The following is a 14213-nucleotide window of genomic DNA, read 5'->3' as shown; positions in this document are numbered from 1 at the left end:
TGTCTTCTTTCCAGTAGGGTTCCCTCTGCTCCCCACCCTCCCAGTCCCATCCATCTCTTGCTCCTTCCCTCTGCTCCCCACCCCTCCCAGTCCCATCCATCTTCTGCTCCTTCCCTCTGCTGTGCCTGACCTCTCCCAATCCCATCCATCTCCTGGTCCATCCCTCTGCTCCCCACCCCTCACAGTCCCATCCATCTCTTGCTCCTTCCCTCTGCTCCCCACCCCTCCCAGTCCCAACCATCTTCCCTCTGCTCCCCACCCCTCCCAGTTCCATCCATCTTCCTTCTACTGCCCCCCCCCCTGCGAGGTCCAAGATCGTGACTCCGTTTACCCCCTCTCTTCCTCCCTCCCTCCGGCGCAGGCAACAGTCTTCAGCTTTTTCAGCGTTCCTGGCAGCGGTAGCGATGTACACGCTGCCTTCGGTCTGCCCCGGAAGCCTTCTCTTCAAGTTCCTGTTCCCACCTATGCGGGAACAGGAACTTGAAGAGAAGGCTTTGGGGCAGAGCCGAAGGCAGCGTGTACATCGCTACCACTGCCAGGAATGCTGAAAAAGACTGCTGCCTGTGCCGGAGGGAGGGAGGAAGAGAGAGGGGTAGACGGACACGCTCCTCTCCGTCCGCTTGGCTTCCCTGCCCTCTCTGTCTGCGTCCCGTCTTCCTCTGAAAGGAGGGATTTGTTTTGAGAGCGGAGGGTATGGGTAGGAACGTAAGGGGAGATGAGGGTTGAGAGGTAAGGAGGGGCTGCAGATCGAGTACATTTGTAGGTTAGTAGCAGAAGCTTGAATTGAATGCGGTACCTGATCGGAAGCCAATGAAGTGACTTGAGGAGAGGGGTGGTATGAGTGTATCGGTTCAGGCGGAAGATAAGACGTGTGGCAGAGTTCTGAACAGACTGAAGGGGGGATAGGTGGCTAAGTGGGAGACCAGTGAGGAGCAGGTTGCAGTAGTCAAGGCGAGAGGTAACGAGGGAGTGGATGAGAGTTCGGGTGGTGTGCTCAGAGAGGAAAGGGCGGATTTTGCTAATGTTATAGAGGAAGAAGCGACAGGTCTTGGCTATCTGCTGGATGTGCGCAGAGAAGGAGAGGGAGGAGTCGAAGATGACACCGAGGTTGCGGGCAGAAGAGATGGGGACAATGAGGGTGTTGTCAACCGAAATAGAGAGTGGAGGTAGAGGAGAAGTGGGTTTGGGTGGGAAGACAAGAAGTTGGGTCTTGGCCATGTTCAGTTTCAGGTGGCAGTTGGACATCCAGGCAGCAATGTTGGATAAGCAGGCCGATACTTTGACCTGGGTTTCTGCAGTGATGTCAGGTGTGGAGAGATAAAGCTGGGTGTCGTCAGCATAAAGGTGATACTGGAAGCCATGAGATGAGATCAGGGAGCCCAGGGAAGAGGTGTAGATGGAGAAAAGAAGGGGTCCAAGGACAGAACCCTGAGGGACTCCAACAGAGAGCGGGATAGGGGTGGAGGACGAACCATGAGAGTGTACTCTGAAGGTACGATGGGAGAGATAAGAGGAGAACCAGGAGAGGACAGAGCCTTGGAACCCAAAAGAGGACAGTGTGTCCAGAAGTAAGTTGTGATTGACAGTGTCAAAAGCGGCGGATAGGTCGAGGAGAATGAGGATGGAGTAATGACCTTTGGATTTGGCGAGGAATAGTTCATTCCAGACTTTGGATAATGCCGTTTCTGTCGAGTGAAGTGGGCGAAAGCCAGATTGAAGTGGATCGAGGATGGTATGAGAGGCGAGAAAATCAATGCAACGGCTGTGAACGGCGCGTTCAAGTATTTTGGAGAGGAAGGGTAGGAGGGAGATGGGGCGGTAGTTGGAGGGACAGGTAGGGTCAAGTGAAGGTTTTTCGAGGATGGGTGTGACAACAGCATGCTTGAAGGTGTCAGGGACAGTTGCGGTGGAGAGAGAGAGGTTGAGGATATGACAGATGGGAGGGGTGATAGTAAGTTGGTGGGAATGGGGTCTACACAATTTAGAACTAATTACTATGCTAACCCATGAAACCAATACTTCCTCCGTGTACATCTGGATGCTGCACAAAGTGGAATATTTGAAAATACAAGTGAGATCAAATAAAAAAAATGCTACCAACAAAAAAGAAGGACAACGTGGATGCAGCAGCTTGCTTTCTTTGGAGTAACTGGGGATGACGGCTACGCGGAGGAGAGGGAAAGGGAGATCAACCCACCTGACTTCGGCATTGTGACGTCATGCCGCCGGCGCAAGCTGACCTTCACGGAAACAGGAAGCGCATCAGAGGAGGGGGCGGGATGATAGCCAGGAAAAGACGTGTGTTAGGGGGGGGGGGGTGGACGCTTTCGCCGGGGAAGGAATGTGTGATCAGCTGAAAGGTAGGACGCGGCCGGGGAGCCTCAGAATGAGATGCAAAGCTCGTGAACACGGGGCAGTGGCTCAGTCCCAGTTGGTGTCTCTGCGGTCCATAAAGAACTGTGAACATGGAACGTGGCACTTTTTACCCTTCCCTTATTATTTGTGATCTTGGTTTGCTAATGAAGAGGAGGAGTGGTCTAGTGGTTGGAGTGGTGCACTTTGCTCCTGGGGAGCTGAGGAACTGAGTGCCCATTTCAGGCACAGCGCAGGGTACAAATGTAACAAAAAGAAAATAGATACTATTGGACATTCTACATGGAATGTTGCTTCTATTGGAGATTCTACTTGGAATGTTGCTACTATTGGACATTCTACATGGAATGTTGCTACTATTTGAGGTTCTGTTGCTACTATTGGAGATTCTACATGGAATGTGGCTACTATTGGAGATTCTACATGGAATGTTGCTACTATTGGAGATTCTACATGGAATGTTGCTATTCCACTAGCAACATTCCATGTAGAAGGCTGCGCAGGCTTCTGTTTCTGTGAGTCTGACGTCCTGCACGTACGTGCAGGACGTCAGACTCACAGAAGCAGAAGCCTGCGCGGCCACATTGGTGATCTGCAAGGGCCAACTTCTGCATGGAATGTTGGAATAGCAACATTCCATGTAGAATCTCAAATAGTAGCAACAGTGGAGGAGTGGCCTAGTGGTTAGGGTGGTGGACTTTGGTCCTGAGGAACTGAGTTCGATTCCCACTTCAGGCACAGGCAGCTCCTTGTGACTCTGGGCAAGTCACTTAACCCTCCATTGCCCCATGTAAGCCGCATTGAGCCTGCCATGAGTGGGAAAGCGCAGGGTACAAATGTAACAAAAAGAAAATAGATACTATTGGACATTCTACATGGAATGTTGCTTCTATTGGAGATTCTACTTGGAATGTTGCTACTATTGGACATTCTACATGGAATGTTGCTACTATTTGAGGTTCTGTTGCTACTATTGGAGATTCTACATGGAATGTGGCTACTATTGGAGATTCTACATGGAATGTTGCTACTATTGGAGATTCTACATGGAATGTTGCTATTCCACTAGCAACATTCCATGTAGAAGGCTGCGCAGGCTTCTGTTTCTGTGAGTCTGACGTCCTGCACGTACGTGCAGGACGTCAGACTCACAGAAGCAGAAGCCTGCGCGGCCACATTGGTGATCTGCAAGGGCCAACTTCTGCATGGAATGTTGGAATAGCAACATTCCATGTAGAATCTCAAATAGTAGCAACAGTGGAGGAGTGGCCTAGTGGTTAGGGTGGTGGACTTTGGTCCTGAGGAACTGAGTTCGATTCCCACTTCAGGCACAGGCAGCTCCTTGTGACTCTGGGCAAGTCACTTAACCCTCCATTGCCCCATGTAAGCCGCATTGAGCCTGCCATGAGTGGGAAAGCGCAGGGTACAAATGTAACAAAAAGAAAATAGATACTATTGGACATTCTACATGGAATGTTGCTTCTATTGGAGATTCTACTTGGAATGTTGCTACTATTGGACATTCTACATGGAATGTTGCTACTATTTGAGGTTCTGTTGCTACTATTGGAGATTCTACATGGAATGTGGCTACTATTGGAGATTCTACATGGAATGTTGCTACTATTGGAGATTCTACATGGAATGTTGCTATTCCACTAGCAACATTCCATGTAGAAGGCTGCGCAGGCTTCTGTTTCTGTGAGTCTGACGTCCTGCACGTACGTGCAGGACGTCAGACTCACAGAAGCAGAAGCCTGCGCGGCCACATTGGTGATCTGCAAGGGCCAACTTCTGCATGGAATGTTGGAATAGCAACATTCCATGTAGAATCTCAAATAGTACCAACAGTGGAGGAGTGGCCTAGTGGTTAGGGTGGTGGACTTTGGTCCTGAGGAACTGAGTTCGATTCCCACTTCAGGCACAGGCAGCTCCTTGTGACTCTGGGCAAGTCACTTAACCCTCCATTGCCCCATGTAAGCCGCATTGAGCCTGCCATGAGTGGGAAAGCGCAGGGTACAAATGTAACAAAAAGAAAATAGATACTATTGGACATTCTACATGGAATGTTGCTTCTATTGGAGATTCTACTTGGAATGTTGCTACTATTGGACATTCTACATGGAATGTTGCTACTATTGGATATTCTACATGGAATGTTCCTACTATTGGAGATTCTACATGGAATGTTGCTACTATTGGAGATTCTACATGGAATGTTGCTACTATTGGAGATTCTACATGGAATGTTGCTATTCCACTAGCAACATTCCATGTAGAAGGCTGCGCAGGCTTCTGTTTCTGTGAGTCTGACGTCCTGCATGTACGTGCAGGACGTCAGACTCACAGAAGCAGAAGCCTGCGCGGCCACATTGGTGATCTGCAAGGGCCAACTTCTGCATGGAATGTTGGAATAGCAACATTCCATGTAGAATCTCAAATAGTAGCAACAGTGGAGGAGTGGCCTAGTGGTTAGGGTGGTGGACTTTGGTCCTGAGGAACTGAGTTCGATTCCCACTTCAGGCACAGGCAGCTCCTTGTGACTCTGGGCAAGTCACTTAACCCTCCACTGCCCCATGTAAGCCGCATTGAGCCTGCCATGAGTGGGAAAGCGCAGGGTACAAATGTAACAAAAATAAAATAGATACTATTGGACATTCTACATGGAATGTTGCTTCTATTGGAGATTCTACATGGAATGTTGCTACTATTGGATATTCTACATGGAATGTTCCTACTATTGGAGATTCTACATGGAATGTTGCTACTATTGGAGATTCTACATGGAATGTTGCTACTATTGGAGATTCTACATGGAATGTTGCTATTCCACTAGCAACATTCCATGTAGAAGGCTGCGCAGGCTTCTGTTTCTGTGAGTCTGACGTCCTGCATGTACGTGCAGGACGTCAGACTCACAGAAGCAGAAGCCTGCGCGGCCACATTGGTGATCTGCAAGGGCCAACTTCTGCATGGAATGTTGGAATAGCAACATTCCATGTAGAATCTCAAATAGTAGCAACAGTGGAGGAGTGGCCTAGTGGTTAGGGTGGTGGACTTTGGTCCTGAGGAACTGAGTTCGATTCCCACTTCAGGCACAGGCAGCTCCTTGTGACTCTGGGCAAGTCACTTAACCCTCCACTGCCCCATGTAAGCCGCATTGAGCCTGCCATGAGTGGGAAAGCGCAGGGTACAAATGTAACAAAAATAAAATAGATACTATTGGAGATTCTACATGGAATGTGGCTACTATTGGAGATTCTACATGGAATGTTGCTATTCCACTAGCAACATTCCATGTAGAAGGCTGCGCAGGCTTCTGTTTCTGTGAGTCTGACGTCCTGCACATACGTGCAGGACGTCAGACTCACAGAAGCAGAAGCCTGAGCGGCCACATTGGTGATCTGCAAGGGCCGACTTCTACATGGAATGTTGCTAGTGGAATAGCAACATTCCATGTAGAATCTCAAATAGTAGCAACAGTGGAGGAGTGGCCTAGTGGTTAGGGTGGTGCACTTTGGTCCTGAGGAACTGAGTTCGATTCCCACTTCAGGAGTTCCTTGTGACTCTGGGCAAGTCACTTAACCCTCCATTGCCCCATGTAAGCCGCATTGAGCCTGCCATGAGTGGGAAAGCGCAGGGTACAAATGTAACAAAAATAAAATAGATACTATTGGAGATTCTACATGGAATGTTGCTACTACTGGAGATTCTACATGGAATGTTGCTATTCCACTAGCAACATTCCATGTAGAAGCCTGCGCGGCCACATTGGTGATCTGCAAGGGCCGACTTCTACAAGTCACTTAACCCTCCATTGCCCCGTGTAAGCCGCATTGAGCCTGCCATGAGTGGGAAAGCACGGGGTACAAATGTAACAAAAATAAAAATTTGTTACATTTGTATCCCACATTTTCCCACCTATTTGCAGGCTCAATGTGGCTTACATAGTACCGTAAAGGCATTCACCAAGTCCGGTAGAGAAACAAATACAAGGTTATGTTGTGGTTGAATAAGGTAGGTGTGTTTCAGGCACCAGGGGGGTCGAAGAGAGGGAAGGTTGTATATTGTCCAGTACGATCATTGGTTTTGCTGTTTTGCCAGGTGTAGGCATTTTTGTTGGGTCAGTAGGGTGAGCCTTTTTGAACAGGTTGGTTTTTAGTGATTTCCTGAAGTTTAGATGGTCATAGATTGTTTTCACAGCTTTTGGCAGTGTGTTCCATAGTTGTGTGCTTATATAGGAGAAGCTGGATGCATAGGTTGTTTTGTATTTGAGTCCTTTGCAATTTGGGTAGTGGAGGTTTAAGTATGTTCGTGATGATCCGGTTCTGTTTCTGGTTGGTAGATCTATGAGGTCTGTCATATATCCTGGGACTTCGCCGTAGATAATTTTGTGGAGCAGGGTGCAGATTTTGAAGATAATACGTTCTTTGATTGAGAGCCAATGCAGTTTTTCTTAGAGGGGTTTAGCACTTTTGAATCGTGTTTTACCAAATATCAGCCTGGCTGCTGTGTTTTGGGCAGTCTGGAGTTTCTTTGTGAGTTGTTCTTTACATCCTGCCTAGATTCCGTTGCAGTAGTCTGCATGGCTTAGAACCCCTTGATTGTATTAGGTTATGAAATATTTCCCTCCGGAAGAAAGGTTTTACGCGTTTAAGTTTCCACATTGAATGGAACATTTTCTTTGTTGTGGAGTTTATTTGGCTCTCAAGAGTAAGGTTGTGGTCAATTGTGACGCAGAGTATTTTTAGGCTATCTGAGATAGGGAGGGTGTGGTCTGGGGTGTTTATGGTTGTGGGTTTGTACTTATTGTGTTGAGATGAGAGGATGAGGCAGTGTGTTTTTTTTCAGTGTTCAGTTTCAGTTGGAATGAGTTTGCCCATGAGTCCATGGTGTTCAGGCCGAGCTTGATTTCGTTAGTGATTTCTGTCAGGTCTGAAGGGAATGTAGATTGTGACATCGTCTGCATCTAATTCCCAGTACTACTACTACTATTTAGCATTTTTATAGCGCTACAAGGCATACGCAGCGCTGCACAAACATAGAAGAAAGACAGTCCCTGCTCAAAGAGCTTACAATCTAATAGACAAAAAATAAATAAAGTAAGCAAATCAAATCAATTAATGTGAACGGGAAGGAAGAGAGGAGGGTAGGTGGAGGCGAGTTGTTACAAGTGGTTACGAGTCAAAAGCAGTGTTAAAGAGGTGGGCTTTCAGTCTAGATTTAAAGGTGGCCAAGGATGGGGCAAGACGTAGGGGCTCAGGAAGTTTATTCCAGGCATAGGGTGCAGCGAGACAGAAGGCGCAAAGTCTACTACTATTGGAGATTCTAGATGGAATGTTGCTACTATTGAGATTCTGAGATTCTACATGGAATGTTGCTACTACTACTACTACTATTTAGCATTTCTATAGCGCTACAAGGCGTACGCAGCGCTGCACAAACATAGAAGACAGTCCCTGCTTAAAGAGCTTACAATCTAATAGACAAAAAATAAAGCAAACAAATCAATTAATGTGTAGAGGAAAGAGGAGAGGAAGGTAGGTGGAGGCGAGTGGTTACAAGTCAAAAGCAATGTTAAAGAGGTGGGCTTTCAGTCTAGATTTAAAGGTGGCCAAGGATGGGGCAAGACGTAGGGGCTCAGGAAGTTTATTCCAGGCGTAGGGTGCAGCGAGACAGAAGGCGCGAAGTCTGGAGTTGGCAGTAGTGGAGAAGGGAACAGATAAGAAGGATTTATCCATGGAGCGGAGTGCACGGGAAGGGGTGTAGGGAAGGACGAGTGTGGAGAGATACTGGGGAGCAGCAGAGTGAGTACATTTATAGGTTAGTAGAAGAAGTTTGAACAGGATGCGAAAACGGATAGGGAGCCAGTGAAGGGTCTTGAGGAGAGGGGTAGTATGAGTAAAGCGACCCTGGCGGAAGATGAGACGGGCAGCAAAGTTTTGAACCGACTGGAGAGGGGAGAGGTGACTAAGTGGGAGGCCAGCAAGAAGCACATTGCAGTAGTCTAAACGAGAGGTGACAAGGGTGTGAATGAGGGTTTTGGTAGAGTGGTCGGAAAGAAAGGGGCGGATTTTACGGATGTTGTAAAGAAAGAAACGACAGGTCTTGGCAATCTGCTGGATATGAGCAGAGAAGGAGAGAGAAGAGTCAAAGATGACCCCAAGGTTTCGAGCTGAGGAGACAGGGAGAATGAGAGAGCCATCAACAGAAATAGAAAACGGGGGGAGCGGGGAGGTGGGTTTGGGGGGGGAAAATGAGAAGCTCGGTTTTGGGCATATTTAATTTCAGGTGGCGTTGAGACATCCAGACAGCAATGTCAGACAAGCACGCTGAAACTTTGGTTTGGATGCAAGGTGAGATATCAGGGGTAGAAAGGTAGAATTGGGAGTCAACAGCATAGAGATGGTAGGAAAAGCCATGGGATGAGATTAGATTAGATGAACGGGTTGAGGCCTTGATTGGATAAGGACTTTGCCAGTGGGATCATCGTTATGTTGAAGAGTATTGGTGATAATGGTGATCCTTGAGGTACTCCGCAGGCTGCTTTCCATGGTGGTGATATGTTTGAATTTGATTTTACTTGGTATGTTCTGGGGGTTAGAAAACCCTTGATCCAGTTAAGTATATTTGCACCAATCCCTAAGTGATCTAGGAGTCTTAGTAGTATATTGTGGTTTACCATGTTGAATACGCTCGACATGTCGAATTGGAGAAGTATGCTTTTACCTGTAGCTATTTCCTGCTTGAATTTGGCCAGGAGAGTGACTAGGACAGTTTCAGTGTTTATTTATTTATTTATTGCATTTGTATCCCACCTTTTCCCACCTATTTGTAGGCTCGAAGTGGCTTACAGAATGTGGTTATGACATAATCATTTCGTGTTAACAGGTACATTTCTTATAGTTTGAATGTTGGAGGGGGCGGAATCCTGATTGTGATTCATGTAGTATTGTCCATGTATTCCGTAAGCTGTTGGTCACCAACCTCTCCATCAGTTTGACTACTAGTGGGATAGATGCAACTGGGCAGTAGTTGGTGAGATTGTTTGTTTTTTTTCTTGGCGTCTTTTGGTATTGGGGTGAGTAGGATGTTGCCATATTCCTCGGGGAAGAGATCTTGTATGAAGCGGATTGTGAAGCTATAAATCATTGAACACTCAAAATTTGTATGCATTAAGTGCAGAATTACAGTGCCAACAAACATTAGACAAACTCAAGCTAGCCTTTTGCATTCTGTGGGGTCCAGGATTCTCTGTGGGCTAAAAATATTAGTTGCATCAAACTGGTAAAGTGGGTCTATTAACAAAACGTCAAAACGTTTCCCAATCCTTTGAAGAACCAGTCCACCTTGTATCATAATCCCATGTACGGTGTAGTCCCTTACTAATACCAAATCTTTTGATATGCAACACTTAATAGTAACATAGTAACATAGTAGATGACGGCAGAAAAAGACCTGCACGGTCCATCCAGTCTGCCCAAGATAAACTCATGTGTATACTTTACCTTGATTTGTACCTGTCTTTCTCAGGGCACAGACCGTATAAGTCTGCCCAGCAGTTTTTCCTGCCTCCCAACCACCTGTCCTGCCTTCCATCACCGGCTCTGGCACAGACCGTATAAAAAAGTCTGCCCTCCCCTATCCTCGCCTCCCAACCACCAACCCCTCTTCCCCCCCACCTGCTCTGCCACCCAATTGTAGCTAAGCTTCTGCGGATCCATTCCTTCTGCATAGGATTCCTTTATGCACATCCCACGCATGTTTGAACTCCGTTACCGTTTTCATCTCCACCACCTCCTGCGGGAGGGCATTCCAAGCGTCCACCACCCTCTCTGTGAAAAAATACTTCCTGATATCTTTCCTGAGTCTGCCCCCCTTCAATCTCATTTCATGTCCTCTCGTTCTACCGCCTTCCCATCTCCGGAGAAGATTAGTTTGCGGATTAATACCTTTCAAATATTTGAACGTCTGTATCATATCACCCCTGTTCCTCCTTTCCTCCAGGGTGTACATGTTCAGGTCAGCAAGCCTCTCTTCATATGTCTTGGAACGTAAATCCCATACCATCCTCGTAGCTTTTCTTTGCACCGCTTCCATTTTTTTGACATCCTTCGCAAGGTAGAAAAATGATGTGCCTGTTTCCTGGCAAGCCGTAACGCTTCGAATTCATAATATTTTGGATAAACGGTCAAATCTGTCAGGCATAGCAATACTGTGTCTTAATTGCAACCACTTAAAAAAATGGGAAGAGGGTAAATTGAAATGCTCAGTTAAGGCTTGAAAAGAAGCAAATGTCTCAGGGAAGTGATGTAATCCAAGGAGTACTCCTTTGGGGTAGTTTAAAAAAAAAAAAAAAGCAATATTCTTTCCTTTTTTAGTTAATTTGCAGTGACTGGAGTTAACTGAGAGTTTGCCTTCTACTGTCTACAAAGAAGCGACTGAAGACATTTTAAATTTGCACCGAGCAGAGAAGTCTTGGTGCCCTCAGTCGGTCAGAGAAGACTCAGCCTGTTCCAAAATGGCACCAGAGCAGTCCGAATTGGACAGCGATGATTTTAGTACATCTGTTGTGATTAAAAGTGAAATTTCTAAGGGAGATGTTTGGTGGTCGAGAGCTTTGCAGGATGAAGTTCAGGCTATCCATAGAGATGTACAGTCTGGTCTGGCAGAACTTTGCAGCGATGTTTGACAGATTGACAACAGACTGCAGCACATGGAGGAATGGGTTGAGGGTCTAGAGCAAGATATACGCTCAGAACAGAGGCAGCGACAACAGGGTTGCCAGTAGATATTGGATATGATTGAGGACCTAGAGAATAGATCCAGACTGTGCAGTCTCAGATTTAAGAGGATTTCAGAGACAGAGCCTTATAAGGATTGGGCCAAAATGGTATGTCAAATTTGTGAACTTTTTCAGAATTCTGACACTGCTAATTTTTTTTTTTTTTTTGTTACATTTGTACCCCGCGCTTTCCCACTCATGGCAGGCTCAATGCGGCTTACATGGGGCAATGGAGGGTTAAATGACTTGCCCAGAGTCACAAGGAGCTGCCTGTGCCTGAAGTGGGAATCGAACTCAGGCCCAGATGCATCAAACAAACGTAAAAAAAATCTAAATCGTTAAAGTCCTTAACGATTTTGAAAAACCGAAGCATGCACCAAAAAAACAGGTCAAACATGTTCGTTGCGGTATCGAGAACTACAGTGTATCAATGAATCGTAATCCCCGTTGGTAATGGGCCCCTAAATTATGCGCAGAGCAGCCAAGCGTTATGCTGGCTGCTCTGCGCATGCCACAAACGTCCAAAAAAACCCCACAACACAAACACGTGGCTCCGCACTTCCCCCTGCACTAACCAAAACAAAAACAAATCCAAATAGATTGGGAGGGGGCAAAGGCGCTCGTCAGGAGCATCCTGTATGGGCGCCCTTGCCCCCCCCCCGAGATCGCCGCTGTTCCCCGCTTCAGCCGGTTTTAATAAAAACAAATCTCCAAATTTTCTCATCCCCGCTCCCCCTCCCTTCCTGTGTCTCCTGTCCTTTGCTCCAGGGCTCCACCTCCCGCCATCCTCCGCCCCCGTGCCCCGCCCCCTGGGATCGTCGCCGCCACTCCCACCCTCCACCGGACCCCCCCTCTGCATTACCGTCCCGTGCAGCGCCTCTCACCTGTATGCGAAGGTGCTGCACGGGATAAAACATAGCGGTTTCATTATACTAGTTTTCAAACTTGGTTTTATATCGATAGATACATTGTCCTTTTTTTATTTATACATCTTTGAGAGACTGCAAAGACTGAGGCAGGCCGGTTGGCCAAAACACGGCTGTGCCGAGTCTTTAAAGTTACAAATAAATCTGGACTAATCGAGCATTGTCAAGAGTCTTATTTTTTGTGTCATCTTCGCTATGTCTTGTGACTTTGAGTGTTCAAAGACTAGTGTTCTTCTATGTCCACATCGCACTAGAAAGTAATACAGAAGAACCAATGCTCACAAATCAATGAGGTACCTGACTACTGTTGCAGCTGTTGAATACCAGGGGTTCCTGATGGAGGATTGATTCCGAAATGGAGCTCTGTAGAGCCATCGGTTTCAGAGTTTCTGATTTATCAATGAACTTTGACTTCAGTTTTACATAAGTATTGCCATACTGGGACAGACCAAAGGTCCATCAAGTCCAACATTCTGTTTCCAACAGTGGCCAATCCAGGTCACAAATACCTGGCAAGATCCCCAAAAAGTACAAAACATTTTATATTACTTATCCCAGAAATAGTGGATTTTCCCCAAGTCCAATTTAATTATGGCCTGTGGACTTTTCCTTTAGGAAGCCGTCCAAACCTTTTTTAAACTCTGCTAAGCTAACCGCCTTTATCACATTCTCCGGCAATGAATTCCAGAGTTTAATTACACGCGTGAAGAAACATTTTCTCCGATTTGTTTTAAATTTACTACTTTGAAGCTTCATCGCATACCTCTTAGTCCTAGTATTTTTGGAAAGCATAAACAGACCCGTTCAACTGCACTCATTATTTTATAGACCTCTATCATATTTCCCCTCAGCTGCCTTTTCTTCAAGCTGAAGTGTTGCCCCTTTTCATTGACTGTAATTAAACAAGAGCAGGGGCATTTGTGATATGATCTTTAGTCATAGAGTCAACATTTAGGTTGGGGGCTCCAGAACTGATTTCTGTGAATATATATACTCTCATATGTTGAATTGTTTGATCTTTGTTTGCTCTGGGATACATCAAGGCATCAAATGAGAGACCTGTATAGTTCTTGATTGCCTGAGGAGCCTTAGGTGTGGAAGCACCACGGCTTGGATAACTGAGAGGAACCATTATCTACATAAAAATTTAAAGTTTATTTTTAAAATTCATTCTTAGGAGTAACATATATCCTCTGACGATTTGCACAAGGGAGTTCTTTATCATCCTGTTACATTTGGCAGACCCGTCTTTAACTTTTCAGGTAATCCTATTAAATCGAGAGAGTATGGGAAGGTGGCAGGTTTTAAAGTTAACTATGACAAAACATGTTTTGGGGGTCAAAACAGAGGTTTGAGGGTGGTTGTTTTGATTTCAGACCTTACCTGTGCTCCAGGGTATTCAGAGGCCTGTAATTAAGTTTATCTGGAATGGGCAATCTACAAGACTGTACAAGTTACTTTTATGGCAAATTGCTGATTTTGTGGGTAGAGCTGTACCTAATTTGCACTGGTGTTACCGGGCAGCTCAACTGCGGCTGCTTTTAGATTGAAAAGTGAATCTAGATAAAGATGGTGTTCAGTTAGTTCACCTTTCTCCTTCAGCATCTGCTGTGGGTTTCTGATTTGCAATCTGTTTCTTCACACAGTTTCTAGTCCCTTTATGGTTCATCTGTTGAAATTATGGGTTAGAATTTGGGGTCAGTGTGGGGCGAGGGGGTTTCAGGGTTTCATCTTTGGCTCCTAACAAGGAAATCTGTAACTGACTGTGAACAATCCATTGAGATAAGTCACTACCTTCGGACCAGAGAGAGTGGAGTGTGTAGTAGATGGGAAAGAAATGGTTTAATTGGATGTAGACGGATTTGGGGAAAATATACTCTCTTGCTGAGCTACAAGAAAAAGATCTAGCCTCAGGATCTTTCAGTGTGCTCAAAGTAATACCTGGTTGTTTACCTTGCCACAGGAAAACGGAGAGCGTCTGATCAAGTTCTTTATAGAATGCTTTGGATGCCACTCCTGGCAGCATACTTAGTGAAAAATTAACGGCTGGCATGTGTCATCTTAAGTACATAAGTAATGCCATACTGGGAAAAGACCAAGGGTCCATCGAGCCCAGCATCTTGTCCACG

General features: G+C 46.0%; 1 protein-coding gene across 1 annotated transcript in view; it reads left to right on the top strand.

Moving 5' to 3' along the window:
• Nucleotides 1-2274: 2274 nt before the first annotated feature.
• LIG3 (DNA ligase 3) overlaps nucleotides 2275-14213 on the top strand; it is a 158693-nt gene continuing 146754 nt past the window's right edge. Inside the window, exon 1 of the mRNA XM_030222374.1 lies at nucleotides 2275-2360. The gene's annotated coding sequence lies outside the window, so the exon portion shown is untranslated. The remainder of the gene's footprint in view (nucleotides 2361-14213) is intronic.

The sequence above is a fragment of the Microcaecilia unicolor genome, chromosome 13 (assembly GCF_901765095.1).
Source record: "Microcaecilia unicolor chromosome 13, aMicUni1.1, whole genome shotgun sequence".
NCBI classification, from domain to species: Eukaryota; Metazoa; Chordata; class Amphibia; order Gymnophiona; family Siphonopidae; genus Microcaecilia; species Microcaecilia unicolor.
This window is presented reverse-complemented; position numbering and strand designations above follow the sequence as displayed.